At 44.6% G+C, this 26,915-nt stretch overlaps 1 long non-coding RNA gene across 1 annotated transcript; it reads left to right on the top strand.

Annotated features, from left to right (window-relative positions):
• Positions 1-101: 101 nt before the first annotated feature.
• On the top strand, positions 102-24,602 carry LOC128115562 (uncharacterized). Its single transcript, XR_008220202.1, has 3 exons — positions 102-2,561; positions 10,063-10,169; positions 23,106-24,602. It is a non-coding gene; the product is annotated as an uncharacterized LOC128115562 (long non-coding RNA).
• Positions 24,603-26,915: the final 2,313 nt, after the last annotated feature.

The raw sequence follows: 26,915 nt of genomic DNA, 5'->3' as shown, positions 1-26,915 counted from the left end.
GCCCGCCTCACTCCCCCGCGGGAGCCTCCTCCCGCCCGGCCCCGCGCCCTCCCCCTTAGCCGGCTCCCCGCACTCCACCGACCCCCCCACCCCCCGCCGCTTCCGCCCCTCGTCCCTCTCCCTGCTTCCAGCTCCCGCGGTCTGTCCCCCCCACCTCTCTCCAGACCCCTCTCCCTTCCTTCACCTCTGCTCTCGGTCCTTCCTTAGCTCTCTCCGGTCCTTTTTCCTCTTATTCCCCGGTCCCTACTTTCCCCCTTACTTTTCTTCAACTCTTCCAGACGCTCTTTCCTCACTCCCGCTGCCCCTTTGCGTCCCTGGCTCCTTCTGCCTTTATATACCTGCCTTGGATTCCAAGGCTCCCAGCGCCTACCCCCGCGCAGACCGCCTCCGGTCCTCTGTCCCTCCCACGACCTTAGGAGACATCCACCAACATCAGGCTCGATCTTGCCTCTGGTCCAAGTTGATTTGGATCACTGTCTCCATTTTGCTCCCGGGAGCAAATCCCATCCAATTCCTTGAGCGTGGGCGTTTTTGACTCTTTAGAATCTTGATCTAGAGCCACGAACCTCGTTTCTTGATCCTTGAAGGGATCCAGCCTCAGAGACCTTGGCTGCTAGCTCTCTCTGTAGATGGGCTTTCCCCCTCTCACCAGCTCATGGCAGCCTGGAAGCATCCTCTCTGCTCCAGTTCTTTCGGGAGGAGACACCCAGTGTCTCTGGAGCCACAGAACCACGGCCAGAGATAATACCTGCCCACTTCATTTCTGCCTGCTCTGAGATGGACTTCTTTTTCGTGGGCTATCTCCACGCCTGAGCGACTGAAGGCCTCCTGGATCAATAAGGCCTTTGCTGTGGCACCTGCTCTGCCAAGTGATTATTGCCTTTGAATAAAGCAAGCCCCCAGTGATAAATCAAAGTAATGATTTTCTACTGTGCAAGTTTCTCTGGTGGCCATCGAGGGTCAACAACGAACCAGGGCTCCACACCAGTCAGCATCTGAGGCTTTGTGTTTTCCAGGGCTCTCTGGAGTCACAGATGTTCACTCCAAGAACGACAGGCAGGCTCTCATTTTTCTAAAAGAGGAATCCTCAGGACTAATGTACTAAGAGTGAAAGATGCACATGTATCGTCTGCATGGCAAGGTGCAATACCCCTGTCCCACCGACGCCCTTGGGGCTATGTCAGAGACAGAAAACCGTGCCGCACCAGCCCAGGATAGCTATCCTTATGTCCTGATGCTATGAAATATTAATGATTCAAGAGATTATGAGGCATTCATTAGATGCTAAATGTCATCACTCTGTGATTTAATGGGACTTATTAATTAGTGCCCCCACATCAATTGATATTAAGGTGATTTATCTGCCTCCTATGGAATGGCATCTGTAAAGGTAGAATGAGAAGCCACTGAGATTCATTTTCATTGCTGCGTATGCTCAACATCTTCAGGGGATATTTTTCCTGTGGAAGAGCTTGTACCTCTTCTGAGCTATTTCATTCACAGATCCCTTAAGCAAATCTTGGTCATATCAGACCCCCGTGTCTGTTTCTGCTGACCTGCCAGTGTGAATTATTGCTTGGATTTTCTCACAGCCTCAGCAAGAACTGTGGTGAGCTCTGGGTCTAATTAAGGAAGACAAAGAATTACAATTTTAGTGTTCTTCTCACAATCAGCTTTCCTTTAACAGGAAGCAGGAAACCCGGCAGAGGCATCTTACCAGGATTTACACAGAAATGATGGGACTTAGAAGGTTTCTTTTATTTATATTCTATAATATGTGGAAGATCATAGATCTTTCCGGATATTCAGAGTCCCTTTCACTGTGAGCCCAATTGGTATCTGAAATTAACAGGGTGCCCCGTGTCTTTTTGTATTGAAAAGAAGTCTCTTAAGATAGTTACGACAAATCTGGAGACTCTCAAACGTTGTCAGCCCTTTAGTGTGTCTTCATCATGTCCTCACCTCCTGATGTACTACAAGACACAAATACTCCGCCACATTTCATAGCCCTGTGACCATCATCACACTAACCCTGTCCCCGAGTGGAGAAGGACAGCAGAAACCCTTTTCAGTCACGGCAATGCGACTTAAAAGAACATAGTGTTCTGTCTTGTTTCCCTGGATGGAACTCTTTGATCAGACCCTTCTTGGGAACTAGCGTCATCCTTGGGGTTCATTTACGTCTCTGTTTAAAATCAAGCCCAGCATATAATCTAAAGGTTGCTCCATGATGGATTGCCTTTGACAGTATTTCATAAAAAAATGTCACACATTACAAATACGGGCCAGCAGTGTGTAATGAGAGTGCTGCCTCTGCTGGTGCTGCATTAGCGGCGTCGGAGAAAAGTGACATGTGATGTGTATACTGGCTTCGCTACAGCAGCTGTACATTGCTTCATCCACGTTTTCGACATCCCTCCATTGGATATTTCCAGTGATGAGTTATCATCCACCAACCACTGCTGTTAGAAAGGGAGGGATACAGAGACGAGAAAAGGGTTCCCATCTCCACGCTGTTTCCAGTCTGGTGGCAAGAAAAAGACCCGTGCCCAGAACTAGAGGTAAATACTGGAGCAGAAATATAAACAAAGTGTTGCAGGAATGTGGACCTGTAAAAAGGCTAACTGCCCGTGGAAGGGGTTGTCAGGCGGGCCGCAGAGAGACATTGGAGTCAGTTCTCAGAGGATGGATTGAATTTTGCCAAGAAAATAGTATCCGAGATATCAGCATTGCATTCAGGTTATAACTCTTCGATTTTATGTCCATCTTGTACATCTGGAAATTTCAGTGTTTATGGACATTGTAAAACAAGTATTTTTCCATATCTTTAAGTCATCTAGTTAGACTACTCTAATGGCTGCTTACACTCTGGGTGCTTACAGAGGGCTGGAACTAGGAGTCTGAGCCAGAATATGGTTAAGGTATGAAAACGTTGAGCTTGGCCCAGGGTCAAGATCATGAGAGGTTGCACATCCAGCACACAGGAATGGCTCAGCACTAGCTGAGCTAGAAGCTCGACATTTTCAAACTTTGCTTCATTCACGCATCTAAATTTTGTTTCTGCTATCTCCAGATCAAATACCCCAGTGCACCCCTCACAAGAAAGCCAGGTCTTGAAGTGACAGAGAGGAATCTAGAAAGCATTCCACCTGGGAATTTCACTGTCTTGAACTCATGAACTCAGCATGTCCAAACCTTAAGCTTGTATTTCCCCATGTTGCAGCTGCCTCTCCCAAGCTCTCTTTCTCCCCTGCTGACAATTCATGGAAGCCACTTAAATGCGGTATTTCAGAATTTTCCAAGTGGCGAAGCTTTTTCCTTTGCAGTGTCATTTATATCCATCCTTCTGTGTCTGTCCCACTAGCAATGCCCATGCCTCTAGCACTACCTCTGGATTGGCATGACAGTGCCCTCCTTGTCCCCAAGATTTCAGGAGCCACCTTTCCTGTGGTTACCACAGACACTGTTGCCAGATGTTTCTTCCTCAAGGTCTCTTTCTCTCACCTTGCATTTCCCACTCCTTAGGGTAGAGAGAATAATCCCCTCTATGCCTCTAGAGTCCTTCTTTGCTACTGTGAAGTATTCCCAAAGCAGTTAAATGCTCCAACTGATATGTTGGCCGTGTTTAAGTATTTAGAAAACAAAAACACATTTGTCATAATATCTGGGTGCCATATGACAATGATCATATTTATTGTTAGAGTAAGAAGTTCTTTACACAGACATTTCCTTATAAAAAGGTACACACACACACACACACACACACACACACACACACACACACACACACACTGCCTCCACGTATCCCAGAGCTACAACAATGATTTATTGACATATCAATGCACAGCTAACATTGTTGGCCATAAATATTCTAAGAGACTTTCACCTTTTTGTGACAGTGCCAAGATTTCCAAGTACCATCCTTTCTTATTTTGAACACTTGGATTAAGCCCACCTCACTCAAGCAACTCTCATAAAAGGAAGCTTTCTTTTTCCTGGTAATATCACACATTTTTTTTTCAGTACTTAATGTAAGGATGTAGTCAATTATGTTGTTGATCTACAATATGTCGTTTCTAAAAATACTTGAGGTATCTTCTCTAAGTTTTTCTCTGGAAGCAATTTTATTTTAACTCAAGATATACTAAGCACTTCCAAAGTAAGTCTTGGTGCTAGGTCTCACTGGATTCTGCCAGGATGAAGGAAACACGGCCTATGCATGCCCTCAGGAAGCTTTAGGTTGGTGGAGAAGGAGAACAGAAATGTAAGAACTGATGAAGAGGGACAGCTTGGACAAGTGATGTCACAGAGATACAAAGGACAAGAGGACAATCTAGTCCAGAGACAGAAGGTTCCACTCTGAAGTGGGTAAGCCATGTGGCATCAACACCATCTCAGGCCCTTGGAAGAGAAGACGTGTTTTCTTCTGTGTCAACTAAGTCCAGGGCAAACCCAAAGGTCTATTTTAGAAGCAGCACCCACACTACAGTGCTCTTCTGTATCCCACACGTGTGGTAAGCATCCATCCTAACAGTGCCATTTTGTCACGGACTAGATGCCTGAAACCACAAAATACCACAAAAACCCTGAAATAGATGGTGGCTGATAGTTTCTCATCTTGCTGACACACCACAGAATGTCACCATTCTTCTTCACATTCCTGGATTAAGCTGTTTCCTTTTTGGATCCTTTAAGCACATATGGTAGGAGGGGGGAGATGTTCAAAGAAACCCATAACCATGTTAAGTCCCACTCAAAGTGTGATGTGCTAGCAGATGGTGGCTCATTAATTGCCATACCTAAGTACATTCACCACCTTATCTGTGTGTGCAGATACGAGAGTTCGAGTCTGTTCTCTTGGGCCATATTTGACAACCAAAGCAGAATTGGATATAGCTAAAATGTCCACTGCCTCCAATTCACAGCCATCTGTGATGCTGCCTGGATGGACAAAAGAGCCAGGCTTTCCAAATGTCTACCCATTCTCTCGGACACACAAACCTTCTCTCGAGGTTGTATCTATGCAAAGACACCAGGACCTGGAAAATGCACGTAGGGCAGCTACCTAAGAGAAACTCGCTATTCTCTACCTGTGTGCCCCAAAGCAGGCAGTTACCCAGCCTCCTAGATACATAATTCTGAACAACTGGACTATACATGTCTACCTCACATGATCATCCTATCCTTCCCACTCCTTTCTCTCCCCTGTAGCTTGAGTTTTCCTGCCTTGCCCACAGTCAGGACAAATCTCTCTCACCTGCCAGTCCCACAGCCACTCAGACCCAACCAAGTAAACACAGAGACTTATATTGGTTACAAACTGTATGGCCATGGCAGGCTTCTTGCTAACTGTTCTTACAGCTTAAATTAATCCATTTCCATTAATCTATACCTTGCCACATGGCTTGTGGCTTACCGGCATCTTCACATGCTGTTTGTCATTGTGGCGGCTGGCAGTGTCTCTCTGACTCAGCCTTCTACTTCCCAGCTTTATTCTCCTCCTTGTCCCGCCTACACTTCCTGCCTAGCCAATGGCCAATCAGTGTTTTATTTATTGACTAATCAGCAACACATTTGCCATACAGAACATCCCACAGCACTCCCCTGTGTCTACTGTAGCAAGAGCATCTAATCTAGATGTCATAGATACAAATGGCTAGGCAACTTATTAGTGACACACTTTCCATGTTGTTACTTACATTAAAATAAAAAAGGCAACCTACTGTCTTCATTTGCTGAATACTATGTACAGAGTTCCTAGAGGCCAGGGAGAGAGTCTTGTAAACAGAGGGAGTCCAGGGCACCGAGGAACTGAAAGCAGGGAGCTGTGGCTAGAGAACAGTTAACAAGGGATGAATGAATGAAGAATGGGTAAAGTATGAGATGACATTGCAGTATAAGGCAAGTTCAACCATACATGGAGCCTGGACTTGAATCCAAAGAAAATCTTTAAGGAGTTTTAGGCAGGGAAAGGGCATGAATTGATTCATGTTTTTAAATGTCACTCAAGCTGCTGTGTGAAGTTGGTTGGGGGCTAGGGATGACAAGTATCAGGCAGGGAAACCAGTTGGGGGGCAACTGTCTAGCCAAGGTAGGTACCATTAGCATGTGGACCAAGGAAGCATCAGCTAAAACGGAGAGGAAAGGATGGAGGTCAAACTCACAGAATCTCTGTGAGTGCAGGTGATGAAGGCCAGAAATCAAGAGCCATGCAACTTTTCCAGTGTGAGTTCCCAAACAGTTTGCTGTGAGCTCAGAGGGGAACGCTAGAGGAGAGAAGTACTTGGAAGAAGGAGAAACACGTTTTGGACATGATGACTTTGAGATGGCACTTAGCAAGCCCTGTGGAAAAGGCAGTTGGATGTGTGAATTTGAGACTAAGAGAAGCAGCCTGGTTGGGGGTGTTGCTTGATGGGAGAATGTTTTCTCGGGGTGTGCAAGGCCCTGGGTTTGTTCCCAAGCAGAGGGAGTGGAGAGGGTTCAGACTAGAGATTTAGATCTAGTGACGTCAACATAGAGATACTCATTTCATATTGACAGTCAAGTTCATGGGACTAGACGGGATTGTTCAAGAGAAGGATAGCTTTAAAAAGCTGAGAGGTTGAGCTCTAGGCTCTGAGACCCTGAAAAATACAAAGCTTTATTAGAAGGGAAGATTTCAAACCTCTGGTTCCTGCTCTGTGAAGCGGGGATAAGAGTTGGATCCTTCTTAGGGTGCTAGAAGAATGTAAAAACAATGCATACGCAGCACCCAGGGACACAGTGGATGCGAAGGTTGATGCACACACAGCAGGTGTCTAACATGATTGACGGCTGTTGTCATTGTTGTTATTTATCATCTCCACCAATAATATTTGAAGACTCTCTTTTGCAGGCCATGATCCTGTGGTCAGACCATTACTGTTCCAAGGACTGGACCCTAATGAAAAGCATGAGGGCTTGGTATGAAACCTCTAAACACATACATGGCCTGTAGTAGCTGTGAGATGATATGCATTCAAGACTGTGAGGAACCATTATGCTCTTTCAATAGGCTATTTTGTTATGGGCCCATAAAGGGGGTTTAACGCTGTTTTGTGAACAGCAGAAATAAGCTGCCAGGGCGTGATAAGGTGTCTCCACCTTCCAAGGTCTTTAGTGGGTGAGTTAGAAAGGCCTCTGTATGAAACGATTGCCCACAGCTACTGCATCTTACAAGCACAAATCATATTATGTGAGTAAGAGTATCTGGACTTTTCCTTTCTTGACTAAGGAATAGAGGAGCTCGCAGAGGACAAGGGGCCATTAAGTCAGCCTTGAACAGCACCTGTATAGGAAGAGAAAAAGAAACATCCTCCCTTTTAAGGGGGGGGGGGGTGAGAGAAGGTCAAGGATTCAGGCACCATCCCAACTCAAAGATACAGGTCCTGGAAGGCAGAAGGGCTTGCTGTGTAAGGGATGGGTACTATGAGCTCCAGCTGTGAGAACTGGGTTGACATTCCTGATTCTCATGGCCAGGATCTGGAGACAAAGACTTAATCAAATTCGAATCAACGTGAGTGCATAGGTGTCCATCCCCACCTCTGAGAGCAAGGTTGAAGCCTGGACAACTCTTTTGTTGCCTTCAATTCTTGATTTGGATAAATCTCTTGAAAACCTGGGTGAGCCCAGGTATTCATTAGCTTGGATGTGAATCCCTGTGAACAACTGGATACTCAGAATACCTCAGGTTGTGCTCTGTTCTTTACAGCTCTCAGTGTGCCAGGATTTGCTCAGGCACCGCGGAGCACGAGCATCTGATGCTCACTGTGCTTGGAGAACCATGCTGTCCTTCTGGAAGGAGTCACCAGTTTGGCAGCCCTTGGCATACGATCCTCATGGTCACACCTGAGCCCCTGTAATGAATGGCCTCCACATGGCATTGATGGTCACTCAAGGAGAGACTCAAACGAAAGCTTGGGAACAAATTACCATCTCACCTCCCACTGTGGGCTGGAGATGAGCAGGACCTTGTCAGGGTCAGATTTATGAGGCTCACTAAAAGAGAGAGAGGGAAGGCATCGGTGCCCAAAAAGGAATCCAAGTAGGTGGCGTTGATGTATGAGCTTCATCTGCCTAATTTATTTGGTATCGGCAACCTGCATGTGATGGAGAGCCTTAGATTATGTGAGTGGCAAGTCGGAGAGAGAGCTGGCAGTTGGGGAGATGTCTCTTAGTGCTTTCCAGCCAAGTCACCAGGTGCCTTAGGAAACCCCGTGAAAATCCCGACATGACAGAGAGTGGTTTTCTCTAGCAATCCTCACATTTAGCCAAAAGAAATTCCTAAAGTTTCGAAGACTGAAGTTTAGTCACAAATAGAGAAGGTTAATTTCGGGTGGTCAGGGAAATTATTTAATTACTCAATTTCTTTTTTTTCCCCCAAAGATGCCTGGCTGGCCTCATCCTAAAAATTTGTGGGTAATTATTAGTTTTTCTAGTTTCATTTGCTGGCTTACAGTTTTCTGTATCAACTATTTTTCCCAAGAAGCCTAGGCCTTTTTATATTCTTCTGTCAATAAAGTGAGAATTTAAAATGGTCTTCATGGCACTATTAATTGGATTTATAGGACTCATTTTTACTGTACTTTTAATTATATTTTTATTATTTAAAACAATTTTAAAATTTAGATATATTGTGATCATATTTTTCCCCTAAGTCCTTCCAGATCCTCTCCTCCTCCTTGCCCACCCGACTTCAAGTTCTCTCTCAAAAAACAAAAACTCAATACAAATAATAAAACCCCCCAAAACCAAGAAAACAAAGCAAAACTATACCCAAAAGAAAAAAAACAACCAACCAAACTGTAGCCAAATAAACACACACACACACACACACACACACACACACACACACACACACACACACCTCACATACACACACAAAACAAAAACTATAGGAGTCCAATTATATGTTGGCCAGTTACTTCTGAACATAAAGCTTGTCCTGGAGTGGTTGATATACCCAGTGTCACTCTCTTGGGGAAAACTAATTTTCCCTCTCCCAGCAGGTATCAATGGCAGTTCGGTTGTTAACCTTTACCCTAGTGGATAGATTTTCATTCATTCATTCATTTATTTTTTAGTATAACAAAATAAAATATAGTAAGATGAAACAAAAACTATCACATAGAAGTTGGATGAAACAGACCAACGGAAGGAAAAGAGCCCAAGAGAAGGCACAGGAATCAGAGACCCTCTCATTTGCACACTGAGGAACCCCATAAAAACACTAAACTGGAAGCCATAACCTGTAGGCAGAGGACCTGGTGCAGACCCGTGCAGGCTGGACTTACAGGCTTCATTTTTAAATGTTATCATTGATAGCGATGACAGTACACCAGATATGGAATCCTTAAAAGGTGTTGCGGTGGGAGGTCGGCCTGGAACACAACCAGTGTTGGGATTAGGGCCATCCGTGGTTCCTGGGTCTGGGAGGAGATTTGGTGACAAAATTGTTCTCAAAGCAGAGGAAAACAGCAGGATAATAGTAAATGATACATGATCAAGGCACGTGAGCAATGGATTCTCTGTCTGTTCATCTATGAGCTGGATACAAGCTGCCCCAAGATGCCATGGACCAAGCAACAGGCACAAGTCAGAGGAGTTGACGCAACCGTTCTCCAGCCTGATTTGGCGTGGGTTTCGGTATTTATTTATTTATTTATTTATTTATTTATTTATTTATTTATTTATTTTGTATTTTTGAGACAGCATCTCATGTTTCAGGCTGGCCCTGCACTCACTGTGTATCTGAGGATGGCCTTGAAATCTTGATCCTCTTGCCTCTGCCTCCAAAGGACCGCGATGACTGATACCCCCCACCCACTACACCTGGCTTAGGTTTGGCTATCTAAAGAGCTGCTTGGTTTATGCTTAGGAGGATAGCAATTTCTATAACTTCTCTGATATGGCTGACTACCTTTCACCATTGCAGTGGAGTGTTTGCAGGTTTATAGGTAATACTTAGCATGTATTGATCGTGCGCTATTTGACAGGAGCTGGTAATATTTTATATGTGTTTTTTTTTCTTTAATCTTTTCACAGCTACTAGCATCAGTATCAGCATCAGCATCTCAGCATCAGCATCAGCATCAGCAGCATTGTTCTTATTATCCAAGTCTTCCCAGTAAGGAACCTGGAGAAGCACAGAGGTGAGCAACTTGCTCAGGACAGAGCCACGATGCCAGCGTGCAAGGTGTGACCTCAGGGCCTGCACTTACACCTATTATTTGTTGACTTCCTAGGCAGGTGACAGCTTTTAGCCCATGGTGAAGGTATCATGATGAGAAGTGTGTGGTTTCTGAGGAGATACTGAAAGTAAAATCAAAAGGATTTACATCGTAATAACAAAAGAGAAAGAGAATGGGTGACAATCTCATCAATGAACCAAGGGGAGGCTGTGGGAAGTGGAGTTGAAGTGTGGGCAACATTAGGAGCTCAGATGGAGCGCACTAAGATTTCTACTAGCTATGTTAAGTTAAGCAAGCCATGGGCTGTGCAAGTATAGAGTTAAAGGAAGTAGTTCAGGCTAAATATAGAAACTTGGAAGCAGGAGAATCCAAATATAGATGAGGCTTCAACCATGAGACTGGATGATGTCAGCCAGAGAGTAAGCCTTGACAGAAAAGGTCAAGGGCTGTGACATGGAAAAGCATTATCTATTGGTGTCTAGGAGAGAAGTAGAAGCCAAACGAAGTGGCCAAAGAGATAAAGAGAGTGCAGAGTCCTGGGAACCAAGAGAAGAAAGTATTTCAGACAGTAGGGAATCGTCAGCACTCCCAAGTCAGTGACTAGTTCAACAAGACAAGGAGCTGGGACATCAGTGTGGGGCTTAGCAATGCAGAGGTCACCGGTGGCCTTAACTACAAGAGTTTCAACAGTGTGGGGGTGTGAGCTTGACTGGAGTAGATCCAGGGAAGATTAGGACAAGAAACAAGAGTGTATCTAGACCGTCCTTTCAAAGAGTGCTCTTATACATAGGGGTAATAAGTGGGGGCCGGGGGTGAGGTGGGAATAAGGTAGAGTGTATTTTGTTGAAGCTTGGCGTGTATGTGTGCACTAATGGAAATGTTTAATGAGAAAAATAATACAGAAAAGAAAGGGAGCTTTTGGGGTTTTGTTTTTCTGGGCAAAAGTAGGTATGTTGGTATTGGTCAGGGTCTGGACCAGGCGTTTCCAGGTTCCTGACCTGAAAGAAAAGCCCACAGAGATTACATAGCATTGAGGAGACTTTATTTAAAAAAAAAAAAAAAGCAACGGACCAGAATACACTGCAAGACAACAGTGGACCACATAAATGAAGACACACCACGCTCCCATTATTGTTTGGGGCTTTGTTTTATAGGGTACACAAGAAAGGAGGAGTTTAGGTACTAGGGGTATAATCAAGTGGTTCTCTATTTTGACTGTCAGCTTATATTACACAAACATTTGCTCACTGTCACTGTCTCTTTCCTTAAGACACCTAGTTTTAATATGTACACCCTATTATTCACACTCATAGCTCACAGAGGACTTTCCTTGAGAGTTTACTTAAAGACAAGTTTCCCTTGTACCCCAAACCAGATCTGCCCCCATACCATCCATATTCGGAGGTATGTATGTATAGTCCATGCAAGTAGTGGTGCTTAAGGCATTATTAGAATATGGGTGTGTGCATAGCCCCAACCAAACGGATCCCAGGTTGCTAAGCCGCTCCCTATACTCTTACCTCACAGGTGCAGACAAGAAGGGAAGGCATCTGGTAGATGAATGGAGAGGTTGTTGTGGGTGTGGTGTGGACATCACTGTCACCTATGGAAACCGTCAAAATTGCTGAGGACCCAGCAGAAGGAGCAGGGAGATGAGTAACTGTGATAATTTGCCATGGTGGAAGTTCTTTGCTGAGCAGAGTTTCTCAGGGGATGGTAATGTGGTTAGAGGATGGGAAGTCATAAATAGAGGTGCCCATCAGAGTGCTGATGGGCTGTAGATGCATGGGAGCACTTTGGTGGTGAAAAAGAAGCATTTCAGCAAGGGGAAAAACCCATACACACCCAGAGACGGTGATGAGCAAGGTACGCGCTCATGGGTCAGTGAGCACCTGGTCCAGACAGGATGCAGGACTTCTGACGAAGAATCTTGGATGAAACTGCAAATGTTGATTCAGACTGCAGGGGATTTAAACACCGTCAAGATATTGATCAATGGAGAAAAGAGCTGTGACATCACGGAAGAAGGAAGCTGGCAATTAATCTAGCCGTGATGGTGAAGAAAATGGTAACAGAGCACCCCAGGAGCATCTAGGCATGAGTGATAAGGCACAGGCATTGTGAATAAGAAAACAACATTGGGCCGGGCGGTGGTGGCGCACGCCTTTAATCCCAGCACTCGGGAGGCAGAGGCAGGCGGATCTCTGTGAGTTCGAGGCCAGCCTGGACTACCAAGTGAGTTCCAGGAAAGGCGCAAAGCTACACAGAGAAACCCTGTCTCGAAAAACCAAAAAAAAAAAAAAAAAAAAAAAAAAAGAAAACAACATTGGGTAAGTCAATCAAAGCGGGAAAGGAGTCAAGGAAAGTTGTGCAATTCCAAGGTGAAGTGAATGAGTTACAGGGGTGTGCAGAAGCCAGTAGAGAAGAAACTGAGACAGAAATTAAGCCTTTGAAGCCGGGCAGCCATGGCACACACCGTTAATCCCAGCACTCGGGAGGCAGAGCCAGGCGAATCTCTGTGAGTTCGAGGCCAGCCCGGGCTACAGAGTGAGATCCAGGAAAGGCTCCAAAGCTACATGGAGAAACCCTGTCTCGAAAAAAAGAAAGAAAAAAAAAAAGAAAGAAATTAAGCCTTTGGCTTCTAAGGGGTAAAGAGAACACGAAGAAAAACTTTAGGTAGCAGAGATTGATAGATTCCTTTTCTTTATTGAGAACTCCAGCCATGAAGGGAGATGAATCCTTGTGTAGCTACAAAAGGCTAGGAAGAGTAAAAGCTATTTTGTAGATTTTTCTGTCATTGTGGTTGTTTTCTTGTTTGTTTGTTTTGTCTTGCTTTGTTTTCTTCCATATTTGGGACTAAACCCGGGCTCTCGCACTTTGTATATAAGCATTCTACCACTGAGCTAAATCCCAAGCTCCTAAAGTTCTTTTAAGGTAGAGGAAACTCAGGTTTGTTTGAAGGAGAGGCACAGAGGAAAATGACGCCAGACTTACGGTATGACAAATTAAGTTTGTAATTTGAATAAATAAAAATCAGGCCGTTCCTACTATTATAATACTACATATTATACTATATTATTCTAAGTATTGCTTGCTTATAAAACTTTGTTACAAACTGATTTGATATCCAATCAAACAAACAGTTTAAAGAAATATCTATGGAGAGTCATTAGCGCCTAAGGAGATAATCTCCTTAGGTTAGGCCTAATCTTGGCATCTCATTGAGAATATCAGCTTTGTGACTGTGGTGGGATCCAGTGATTGTCAGCCTCCTCCACAACCCAAGAGCGTGTTCCCTTACATGGCAGAATGGATTTTTGCAGGTGTGACAGTTTGATCAGTAAAATGCTTGCTGCACAAGCAGGAGGATCAGAGTTCGATCCCAGAACCACATATAAATCCTAGCTGTGGTAGCACATGTTTGTAATCCCAGTTTGGGGACGGTAGAGACAGAAGGATCCCCAGGGCTGGCCAGCTAGCCAGCCTAGCTGCATCAATGAGGCCTAGACTGTGAGAGATCCTGTCTCAAAACACAAGGTGAGTACTGACTGAGAAACAGCTAAGGTTGACCTCTGGGTGTACACCCCTTTTCCTCACCACCACCATGCAATACACAAATGTGCACATGTGCGCGTGCGCGCGCGCGCGCGCACACACACACACACACACACACACACACACACACACACACACATATACATGCACATAATTTAAATAATAAAATTAAAAGTTGAGGATTTTGTTGAAATGAGAGATTATCCTGAATTATATACACGGGTTTGATCTAATCATATGCAATCTCAGAGCCATAGATATTTCCCTGCCATAGTCTAGGAAAGGGAGAAGTGTGGTAATAGAGAAAAGGACAGAGGGGTCACAGTGTCACTGGATTTGAAGGAAGAAGCTGGCATGCGCTACAGACCACAGGCTAACCTCCAGAACGCAGAGAAACATAGGAACCATTTTCCCCAGGTCTCCAGAAGGCACACACCTGAAAAACCCCTTGCCTTCACCCCAAGGGAACTACTTTTGGACTTCTTACCTCAGAACTATAATATGATAACTTGTGTTAAGTGGTTAAGTTTCTAGTAATTTGTTGGAGCAGCTGAAACAGACCTGGTTGTTAAGCTGTACCCCAGTACCTGGCTCCAGGTTTGTTTTTATTAATAAGACCTTTTAAGATTCATGCTGCAAAGCTGCTTCCATTTTCAGACAGGACCCTCCTCCAACTCACCACAACCCCTCCCCCGCCCTGCTCCCTGACCCCTCTGTGTCCTGAATGTCAAGAGATACAGAAATTAAAATCCTTAACAGAAAGGATATCCACTATATTTCACAGCAGGAAAGTGAGTAGGAGAGATGGTCTGGGCTGCAGGAAATCCCTTTGTTCGGGCATTACTTTCCTAGAGGACTCTCACTCTGTCACCCAAGGCGCTGCTCTGTCTGCCATCCGGGACAGGAAAGGTTTGAGAATTGTTGTAGCAGATTCTCCAGGAAGCCACGAAGAAGCCCACGTACGAATCATTACGTCTCTAATCATCCTAGGCGTGATCTGTCCAGGGAATTCTTAGGGGTCGTCCAGAACCCTGAGCTATTTCCTGTATCAAACAACAGTGAAGATGTCGTTCCCTTCCAACTCACTGGATACTGTCAGAATGGATGTTTACCTGACATTTACAGAATAAAGCATGTGTAGCCACTGCCTTGGTTACCTGAACCCAAGTTGCCAAGACCACAGAGGTTGCCTTTGGCTTTCGCTTATGAGACATTACAAAAGGACTCAAGTATTTTGAGAGTTCCACGCAGGTAGATCTACACTGAACGGAGCAGCTGGATTGTAGTGGGGAAGGAAAGACATGGGAATTAAAAGTAGAAATAAAAGGAAGTAAGTAAATAAATCCAGAGGAAGGTGGAGGACTAGGCAGAAAGACTTCATGGGAAAAAATAACAACAGCAAAGAAAGACAAAAGAAAGGAGAAATTAAAGATGTCCTCATTCTTAGCACAGGAATGAATATGGACGGTGTTAAGAATACAGTGACCACAGCCAAGACTCCTAGCAATAGTGGAGAGGGTGCCTGAACTGGTCGTCTCCTGTAATCAGACAGGTGACTACCCTAATTGTCATTAGAGAGCCTTTATCCAGTAACTGATGCAAAGAAATGCAGAGATCCACAGCCAAGCACTGGGCTGACCTCCAGGAATCCTGTTGAAGAGGGAGGGGGAAGATTGTACCAGCTAGGGAGGTCAAGGTCGTGACAAGTGAACCCACAGAAATAACTAACCTGAGCTCATAAGAGTTCTTAGACTCTGGACTGGCAGCTAGGGAGCCTGCATGGGACCAACCGATGTCTACATATGTATGACAGTTGTGTAGCATGGTCTATTTGTGGGACTTCTAGCAGTGGGAGCAGGGCCTGTCCCTAATGCTTGAACTGGCTTTTGGGAACCTATTCCTCATACTGGGTTGCTTTGCCCAGACTTAGTGCAAGGGAGGTGTGGTGATATTTTATTTGTGCTCTAACAAATAAAGCTTGCCTGAAAATCAGAAGGAGGAACTAGCCACTAGTTAACCATAGAGGTCTGGAGGTCTGTACAGACAGACAGGAAGTGATAGAGCTGGGCGGAGAGAGGAAGTGATAAGGTGGGGTGGAGAGAGAAGTTTGTTCTCTTTTGTATTGGCAAGAACTAGTGGTCTGCTGCTCTGCCTCTCTGATCTTTCTGCTTTTACCCCATTATCTGGCTCTGAGTTTTTTTATTAATAAGACCGTTTAGTAATTTGTGTTATAGGGAGGAGCTTAGTCCTACCTCAACTTGATATGCCATGCTTTGTTGAGACCCATGGGCGGCCTGCCCCTTTCTGAACAGAAACAGAGGAGGAGTAGATGGAGGGGAGGAGCAGAGAGGAGGCAGGAAGGTAGGGAACGGGAGGAGAAGAGGGAGGGGAAACTGCAGTTGGGATTTAAATAAATGAAAAAATTAATTAACAGTAATATAAAAGAATGCAGTGGGAGGCAGAAGCTTCCTGTGAACTGTGTGTGCCACAGCAGTCTCTGTGCTGTGGAACTGGGCTTCTGTGATTCATGACGTCATGACAAAGGTCCATTCATCACTGCGGGAGGCTGTGCTGCTGACCAGACACCACCACACGAAGAGACCTGGCGGGAGAGTGACTCTGTAGTGACGGATGAGCTGTGAAGAGAGGAGTTAGTTCTGGCTAAACAATTCCCATGGGAGCCCATGAGAGGGCTCAGCAGATGATGGTGAAGGTGCTCACTGCCAACCATGATGCCCGAGGTCAATCCCCAGGAGCCACATGGTTGAAGAAAAGATTGACTCTTGAAAGTTGTTCTCTGCCCTCCACACACACGTGCTGCCTGCCACACCACAGAACACACACAGACACACAATTAATTCATTAATGGTGAATTGACTTGGACCCTTCTAAAAGAGAGAGTATGTCCCCCTGAGATGGACTGCATCTATGAACTGGTAACATTCTCAAAGTAGAACCTTCTGGAAGGTTCAGATTAGCTCCCCTGAGCCTACTTACCTCCCTTGTCCACTCCTTTGAAGAAGAGTTGTAAGAAAGGCTCCCCCTATGGTTTCCATCGCCTCCTTCTTCAGCTTCCCAACTGGAATGTACTTCATGGGACTCCCATGAGCTGTTCCCTCTTCCTCCTCCTCCTCTGCCTCTCAGGATTTGTGAGGTACAAGTTTCCTTTACAGTGGAAGTCGTCTTCTGGTTTATCATCCAGAGTATCAGAATACTAGTAAAAACTCTACCTTCAAGCACAGCCCTGTGGCCACAGGCTTTCGAAGCCTTGTTGATTGGCCCGTGATTCAGGTTCCGTTGCCTAGAAGATGGCGTTAATAAAATGACGGTCATCTGGGAAGATGACCAGGCAGATAAAATGCTTGCTGCACAAGCATGAGGACACAATAGTGTCTGTTGATCATCCCAGCACTTCTTCAGTGAGTCGAGCAGAGACAGGAGAATTCCCAGAAGCTCGCAGGCCAGCTACCTTAGCTCACATGGCAGCAAATAGTAAGAGATCCGTCTCCAACACGGTGGAAGGCAAGGACTGATACTCAAAGCTACCCTCTGACATTACATGCAGTCTGGGGCATACTATTGCCTACACACATGTGCACACACACATCACCTACACATATGAAGAGAAGTAAAACAATAAAAATAAGGTGGCCACTGGGCCACGAGGCAGGATGACTTGTTTTACTCTGACCCATTGCCGGTGACACAGCAAATCTGATCGTTCAAGCGTGTTTATTTAGAGATAACCATAACCAACTAGAACGGCACAGAACCATCTTTCTACTCTAAGTTCAAGTCGAGCCCTTATATAAGAGGGGCTAAATGATTGAGGTCAGAAGAGAGCAGTTCTCCCCTGTCATCTCAGACTTCAGGATTTCCCACCCAAGGAGGAGTACCACATCAGGGATGACAGGGTTGACGAGGATGACAGGGATGCTGTGATGCGTTCTCTCTGGCTCTTCCCAGCTGTTCTGCAAGAACAGAATCAGTCCTTTAAGTCACTTCACGACACAGAGCCTTTTCCCTTTCACGTGACCATGAATGTGCGCATACTGGGGGTCTGGCTGGGGGGCTGTTTCAAAGTTGGGAATGGGGTGCGTAAGGAAGGGGGTCCTTGTTTTCTTTTAATGGTTCTAAACTCTCATGCTCAGGAAATTGCTGCGAGTTTGTCTTATAGCTGAAGAACCTAAGACCTAGAAGAACGAATACCTGGGATTAATGGCATCACAGGGAATAGATTCCCTGTCTGAGTCCTTGCTCATGTCTACCCTAGCTGTGTGTGCCATTGGAGCATATCAACTAGCTCCCCTGAACCTCAACTACTTTCCTGAAAATGGGAACAATAGGGTCCCTCACAGGTTTCTTGTCTTGTTCAAGACTTGGAAAGTGCTTTGTAAACTCTTAGAAGGAGGGACAATATATTGACATCATATAGATAATATATATGGTATCATATCATTAAGCTGATAGAGACAGGGGTGGTGGTAGTGAGCACTTAGACCAGAAGTCCTCGACCTATGGTTCACGACCCCTTGGGTGGCCGAACATACAACATTAGGAAGGTTGAGAACTACTGACTTAGATTCATCTTCCCACCCCATCTCAGAAGCAGGCACACACACTAGAAAATATACTCTTGTGAAATATTCTCCTGATAGCTTCAAGGTACCAGAGAACCACCTTGGCAGTTAAAGATTTGTTCTTTTTGGCTACTGGGTAGTCCCAGGTTTACTCTGAGAAACTTGGCTGAAACTCTTCTAAATTATTTTAACTTCTTTTTCAAATATATATATGAATAGTACATGTTAATTACAACCTTGGCATCAATACAGAAATGGCCTTCTCACCTTCCCCAGTCCTGTCTCCCACAGGTAACATTGGTCCACACCCACAGTTTCAAAATACGTAAATAGTATGCATGTGTACATATTAGAACATACCTGATGCTGGGTATCTTCCCTCTTACAAAGCTGGTAGTTTTTTTCCCCCAGTTCTGTAATACTCCACTGTAGTAACAGATCATAATTTGTGCTTGCCCTCTTAGGTCATTTCTGACCTGTAATTCTTTTGGAGACAGAGTCTCATGTCTCTAGGTCTCATGTCTCTAGCTTCAAACTGGATATCCCTGAGGATGTCATTGAACATCTGGTTGGTTCCCCCTCCCATCCCCCACATCCCAGTCTTCGCCTCTGAGTGCTGGAATCACAGGCTTGTGCCACAACTTCAGGTTAACGTGCTGGGGATCAGATCTAGGGTGTTCCGCACATTAGGCAAGCACTCTACCAAATGAACTATGTTCCAGTCTTCCAATTTGTGATTCTTTTTTTTTTTTTAAGATTTATTTATTGTGTATACAATGTTCTGCCTGCATGTATCCCTGCAGGCCAGAAGAGGGCACCAGATCTCATTACAGATGGTTGTGAGCCACCATGTGGTTGCTGGGAATTGAACTCAGGACCTCTAGAAGAGCAGTCAATGTTCTTAACCTCTGAGCCATCTCTCCAGCCCCCCAATTTGTGATTCTTACATGTGATGTTGTAATTAACCTCATTGCACATATACTTATGTGGACATGGTTTTATTTATGCAAAATTGATGCCTAGTATTCACGCAGTAGATATTTCCTTCACTTTGAGTAACTTTGTTGACTTCCGCTATTCTATTGGTCATCAACCATGTCTCAACACGGTGGAGCAGTCCAAGGCCGCTACTGGGGCAGAGCCAAGAGTGGTACTGGAATAGGCTGTTGCACAAATTGGAAAGTGTTATCTCGTAAGCGTTCATATCCTTCCCCTCTCACCTCATCAAACCACACATTCTTGCTGATAAGCAGCATCTGCATGTACAAAAAAAAAAAAAAACCTTCCAAGAGCACCAGCCTGAGGTTGCTTTAAATATACCAAGAAGGTCATGTCACAGCTAGTGAGTTTCATAAATAACCTCCTAATGAATAAAACCAAGAGGACGCCCAAACTTTCACTCTGCCAAAAGTGATCAGACTAGTCTCCATTGGAGACAGAGAGCATTGAGCCCTCACCAGCCAAGCGAGGCTCTTACATGCCCAAGGCGAGGTTCTACTCTGATGGGTTGCACACAGTTCCAACCTCTCTCAGCTCCCACAGTCCCAGGCCATGCAGCTCAACTCCAACTCCTGGGAAAATGCTGGAACAAATTCCAACTTCTGGAGTTGTCTGTCGTTTTAAGAACATACTTGCAGGGGGTCCATTTGTACTTACTGAGCATTCATGGACCGACACTTAATGCATCCAAATTTCTGGATCGACCATAATTCACCTGCTGCATTTGCACTTTTGGCTGAGGTATAGTTTTCCTAAATTGAAACATTTCTTAGGCTCAAAGATCTCCCTGGTGTTCAGAAGCAAAATTGGTTTCCTATGAAAGCTTGGCACTGCTATCATTAATTAACAGAGAGCAGAATGCCTCCGCGTGTTTACCTTCACAAAGCGTATCCATGCAATACACATCTTTCCCAGAGGCATAGTTTATTCCTATAGACCAGAAATTATGAATGTATTTAAAAATAAATGCATGTCTTTTACCAGCAGGGAAGTTTGGAAGAGCAGACTACACACTTCATCAAAGGATACCAGACATGGGGATGTGGAAATTCAATAAAGCCTCTTAGTAGGAGAAAGTAAATGATGTTAAACCTTTCAGTTTAGTCTGAGGTCATTTTTCTATGGTTTGGTTCAACATTCCCAACAATATATGGGTTCATCATCCAGCCAGTCACTAGCTATTTCCTAGCTGTATATATTTAATCTGATTTGGTGTAACAGAATGGGTGGTGTGTGTGGGTGTGTGGGTGTGTGTGTGTGTGTGTGTGTGTGTGTGTGTGTGTGTGTGTGTAAGAGAAAAAGAGAGAGTTTTTATTACTAGTTAGAATTTTAAGGATTCATGGAAAATTAGAACATGAGTTTGTATTGCTGTGAAGAGACACTATGACCACAACAACTCTTATTTTTTAAAAAAAAACATTTAATTGGGACTGCCATTTAATGGGTTCAGCCCATTATCATCATGGCCTGGAGCATGGCAACATGCAGGCAGATGCGGTGCTGGAGGAGTAGCTGAGAGTCCTACATCTTGCAGATAACAGCAAGTCAACTGAAACACTGGGCAGTATCCTGAGCATAAGAAACATCAAAGCCCACCTCCACAGTGACACACTTCCTCCAACAAGTCCACACCCACTCCAACGAGGCCACACCTCCTAATAGTGCCACTCCCTATGAGATTATGGGGGCCAATTACATTCAAACTACCACAGAACTCGTTCTTTATTTGTTTTTTGTTTTCTTGAAACGGAGTCTTAGCACATAGCCCTGGCTGACCTTGAACTCCTCCTTAACTTTGTGAATGCTCACATTACAGATGTGTGCTGCCATGCCCAACTTCAAGATAGATTGTTTTTAAAATGTGGTGTAGGGGTGGGGTTACAGTACAATGGTAAAGTGCCTGTCTAGCATGCACAGTACTTTAGATGATCCTTAAGAATTCAGAGAGAGAGAGACAGAAATAGAGAGAGAGAGAGAGAGAGAGAGAGAGAGAGAGAGAGAGAGAGAGAACACTGGAATGTTGCCCAGCTAAAAAGAAAGAAACCTTGTTATTTATGACAACACAGTATTTCAGAAAGATGCAGTCCTGGCATATAAGAAGTGGCCACTAAAGGTCGAAGGTGCCATGAAACCAAACAAAGAGGCAGAAATGATCCATGGACCCAGGGTGGCACAAAGAGCAATTTATTGGGGATTTACAGACAAAAATGTGTCTTAAGAGGCAGCAATATGGGTGGATCTCCACACTGCAACACAAGAGGAAATGGTTCATTCAGATGCTAAGCTAGACAAAGGTGGAACAATTGAATGTGCCTGAACTTCCCCAAAACTACTAACATCAATCAGTCTGGGTGTCAAGGTTGGCATGTCACACTAAGCTATTTTAACAATCTACATATCTTGAAATGTATGTTAACATCCAAAACAATGCACTGGGATCACAGCTAAGATGCCTATGGTCATGTCAAGCTAGATGTCTCCATGCAGATGATCCTGGGAGCATTGTGTTGCTGAGCCAGACTCAGAAAGATAAAGATGACTTGATCTCATCTCTATGGGGAATCTAAGATCCAGTCTTGTGGTGGTTTGAATGAGAATGTCCTCCACAGGCTTAGCTGTTTGAACACTTGGTCCCCAGTTGGTGGCGCTATTTGGAGGAGATATAGGATGTGTGGCCTTGTGGTAGGAAGTATGTCACTGGAGGCGGGCTTTAAGGGTTTAAAAACTCTATGCCACTTCTTGTTTGTTCTCTCTGCTTCATGCTTGGGGGTTCAAGAGGTGAGCTATCAGGTTTCTATTCCTTCTGCCGTGCCTGCCAATTGTTGCTATGCCTCTGACATGGTGACTACAGTTGACAATATTATGTCACAGCCTTGAAATTTTCTTTTTTTTTTTTTTTTTTTTTTTTTTTTTTTTTTTTTTTTTTTTTTTTTTGGTTTTTCGAGACAGGGTTTCTCTGTGTAGCTTTGCGCCTTTCCTGGAACTCACTTGGTAGCCCAGGCTGGCCTCGAACTCACAGAGATCCGCCTGGCTCTGCCTCCCGAGTGCTGGGATTAAAGGCGTGCGCCACCACCGAAGAAATTTTCTTAAATGCTCTCACTACAAGTAGAAAGAATAGAAAATGGAAAGTCTGTGAGGTGACGGATGTGTTAAGAGTTTGACCGAGGTGATCACGTCATAATGCGTCTACATATACCAAAACATCAAGTTGTACACCTGAAATGTCTTAAATGTGCACAGTTCCAATGGGTCAGACTTCAGCAAAGCTGAAAAATTAGAATCTCTTCAGATCCTGGTGCTGGAGAGTGAGACTGAAATAAATGTTCTTTGTGGGGGTTTGTTTTCAGTTGGTGGCGTCTGAGTCACGATATAGCGAAAGCTCTGCAATGTTTTGTAAGGTTAGCTACATTACCATATGCATTAAATGATTTCAAGCCATAATGTAACTGGGATTGTATTCGGTGGTGGAGTGATTGCCTAGCACGCACCAAGCCTCGGGTTCAGTCTACAGAACTGAGGGGGCGGGGGAGGGGCAGGGAAGATGGTATGTCCTTGAAGTCTGGAGCCTCACTGTATTTTTTATTTATTTAATTATTTATCTTTTGCTTCTATGACTTTTATAACAAGGTTAGGGAGGTGAGTGTTGCTGGTAAACACAGCGTTCAATAAACACTTGCTGACTTTAATTAGAGATGATCTCCTATGTTCCGCGATAGAAAACATCAAACATTTTAATTTAAAAATCCTACTCGGAATCCTTCAGGCTTGTCGCTCACAAGAAGCAGGAGGCACAGTGGGACCACAGCTGAAGGAAATAGCTTCTTGGCAGGCCTCTCTTCTCTCCCCCTTCTGGTGTGAGCACTGCCCGAGCCAAACAGAGCAATGCCATGTGTCCTGGGAGCGCCCGAGCAACATCAATTCTATTAGACTGAAAATGGAACCGAGTGCAGAGTCCAGCCGGCGAGAGGCTTGCTGGGGTCTTGGCAGCAAAGGACGGGCAGAAACAGGCATAAGGAGCCAGAGCACAAGCCAGGCCAGCTGCAAACCCGAAGGTCTTGTGTCCAGGCTGACAGGTGCCAGTCGTGCTGGTAAATGGATCACAGGACCTGCAGGATTCGTTCCCCAACCTGCCCTGTGATGTCCTTCATGCTCGGCTCTGTCCCACCTGCCCTCTGAACTCCCTGCTCCTTCATTTCAGCCCGCTTCAGCCTCTCACCTCTGTCTGCTTTTTCTTCGAAACAACAACCTACCCCTTCATATCCGGGTTGCGGCATTTCTTATTTGGTAACGCTTAAATGGCTTCTCTTAAAATAATGAGTGTCAAGGTCCCTCTGGCCTGTCTTGGGGACCCACTTCTGTGGCAGTTTCCATTGGGGAGCCCAGGCACTCTCCTTTGGTCCTTGAATATAGGGGAGTCAGAATCGCTCTCAGGTCACAATCCTCAAATGATGTAGTGGAATCAGACATAGCTCAATTTGTGAATACACAGAACCTCAGCCCAAAGGGAGGAACACAGGAGCAGAAGACGCACAGAGAAGGGACAGTTACAGTGTCAGGCAGCCGGCTACTGGTTGGCAGTGGGCACTGAAGGCCTGGCAATCAGGACGTGCTCAGGAACCATACCCGGCCATGTCACTGGGCATTGATACAGACTAACTCCAAATGAGAGGCTCCTATGCTTCCTACCAGGGTTGATCTCAGAACTGTGGTGGGCATGGAGTTGGAACCTAGCTTTACCAAGAGACAGAGGGTGCAGTCAAAAGAAAGGTGGACGGAAGACATGGTGATGTGGATACTTCCTGGAGAAGGTGTAGCCTTTGAAATTATTCTGTGTGATGGAAAAAAAAATTGCTCTTTCTTTCCACTCACATAATGTTTTAGAGAACTTGGGGGAAGGAAAAAAATGTTGGCATAGTTAGCAATTTTAGGTTTTTCCAAACTAAGCAGAAAATATTTTTGATAGCAACCATTCCCCTCCTCACAAAGATCATGTATCTACCACAGGAGTATACCTGGTTTAAAGATAAAGAATAAGTACCCCTTTGGGAAGGTCCAAATAGGGTCTCAAACCTTTCAATAGAAAAGCCCAGGCCAAAGAGGCCGGCTGAGTACAGGGGTAACATTTGAACTCATTCACCAAGATCAAAAGGTCTCCTCCCAAATGTGTGTCTATAATTTAATCCTCCCCGACACGTAATCTGGTTTGCTATTGTAAATCAATGCAAAATCACGACAGCAAATACTTAAATATATGCTTCAAGCCTGGACAATTGCCCAGAAGTAAAATGCATCCAAAGATCCAATATCCTGACATTTAATAAAAGTTTGAATTATATTTACAGCCTGCTATGATTTAATTTTCCCGAGTTCAATATTTAATAAAACTATAAAAATCTATTACATGTATCCTGTGCCATTGAGCAACTACAGCTGACCTGTCTTGTTCTAGTACCACACTGCAACAGATTAAATCCCAATTTCGCCAGGAACTAGTTGGGTAACAAATCATTCAATCTATCTGTCCCTCAGTTTTCTCCCCAGTTAAATAGGGAAGTAAAAGAGAATCTACCTAAAGTTGGTTGATGAGATGATTCCCTGACTGAGCATAAAGAGCTTGGGCCACTGCTGGGCCTGCTGGGCTCAGTCTCAATTAGTTAGGTTTAAGATATTTAAGGTGGAACTAGTTTTTTCAGTTTACACTCATTCTTTGTTGTTGTTTTTTTGTTTTGTTTCATTTTGTTTTTTTTGTTTTTGTTTGTTTGTTTGCTTGCTTGCTCACTGGTGTCAGATAACTGCACCCAAACTCTTTTTAGAGAGAGAAGAACTTTCCCAATTTGTGAATTCAACAAGGGCAATATGAGGTTGAGTGAGCCCATATTAGCAGTGATTTGTCTTGAATCAAGCCTGAACCCTGTAAAAACTGATGTAAGGGCAAACTCAAACTGTCCTAGGCTTCCGGGCTCTGAAGTTGATAAAAATTCCCACAAAACACCAGGAAAAAAAAAGGAGAGCTGGTAAATAACATACTGCTTATGTCTAATTCTGCCATTTCTACTGGACGCCCTATAACACTACGCAACATCCCTAGAGGCCGTGGACCATCAAGAGGCTAGAAGGCAGGCAGGGATGCTGGCTCGCTGTTTAAATGAATGGAATAGACTATGAGACTTGACTTGACAAGTGCCTTGATAATGCCTTTCTTCATGAATGCTCAAACTACATCCGCACAAAGTACTCAGGAGAGTGAGACAGATGAATGCAAATAGTTTACTTAATTTTTTTTTCCTCTGTCACACTGTTGGGAACTTTGATTTTCTTCTTGGATTTCTGATGATTCTGGAAGAATGTGGCACAGACTGAGTAACCATAACAGCTTCTACTTATCAACAGCTTATGTGTGTTTAACCTGTAGAGCAGTCCAGGCTCCAGTTATTACCCTTGTATCAGTTTTAAGGGTGATGAAATAATGGAAAATGGAAAGATTGAATTTCTTCTAAAATCACATAGCTATTGACCTGAGGATGTCAGCCTGAGGCCAAGTCTTATCTAACTCAGAAAACACCACTTTTAACAACCGCTCTGCAGTAAACGCTGTTTTCTGTAGAGGCCAGGGAGGTGGCTCCATGAGCAAACTGTTTGCTGTGCAAGCACAAGTTCCTGACATATCCCCATTACCTATGTAAAAAGCCAGGTGTGGTGGTGTGGGCCCCAGGGCCGGGAGTTGGAAACAATGGCAAGCCAAACTGGCAATCCCCGGCTCAGCAGAAGATCTTGTCTCCAAAACTAAGGTGGAGAGCTGTAGCTAGAGTTTTCCTGCCTGGCCCACAGTCAGGACAAATCTCTCTCACCTGCCAGTCCCACAGCTGCTCAGACCCGACCAAGTAAACACAGAGACTTATATTGGTTACAAACTGTATGGCCGTGGCAGGCTTCTTGCTAACTGTTCTTACAACTTAAATTAATCTATTTCCATTAATCTATACCTTGCCACATGGCTTGTGGCTTACCAGCATCTTCATGTGCTGTTTGTCATCATGGCGGCTGGCAGTGTCTCTCTGACTCAGCCTTCCACTTCCCAGCTTTATTCTCCTCCTTGTCCCGCCTATACTTCCTGCCTAGCCAATGGCCAATCAGTGTTTTATTTATTGACTAATCAGCAACACATTTGCCATACAGAACATCCCACAGCAGAGAGCAGTAGAGGACACCTGACACTGATCTCCCGGTGCCACGTGCACACTCACACACTGGTGCACACTCATGCACACAGCACACAATTGCAAACACATACAAGGATTCACAAAATAACCAATAAGAGAACCTTGCCTACTACGTGGTTAAGAAAACCAAAATGTAAGTCAGGCATGGTGGTGCACGCCTTTAATTCCAGCACTGGGGCGGCAGAGGCAGCTGAATTTCTGAGTTTGAGGCCAACTTGGTCTACAAAGTCAGTTCCAGGACAGCTAGGGCTACACAGAAGAAACCCTGTCTCAGACAAAACCACCCCCACCAAAACCTGAAATGCAGAGGTATGAAGTGCTTGTCCAAATGCTTCATCAAAGAAAATCCTGGG

The sequence above is a fragment of the Peromyscus californicus genome, unplaced genomic scaffold (genome assembly GCF_007827085.1).
Source record: "Peromyscus californicus insignis strain IS unplaced genomic scaffold, ASM782708v3 Scaffold_1__1_contigs__length_55948999, whole genome shotgun sequence".
NCBI lineage: Eukaryota > Metazoa > Chordata > Mammalia > Rodentia > Cricetidae > Peromyscus > Peromyscus californicus.
This window is presented reverse-complemented; position numbering and strand designations above follow the sequence as displayed.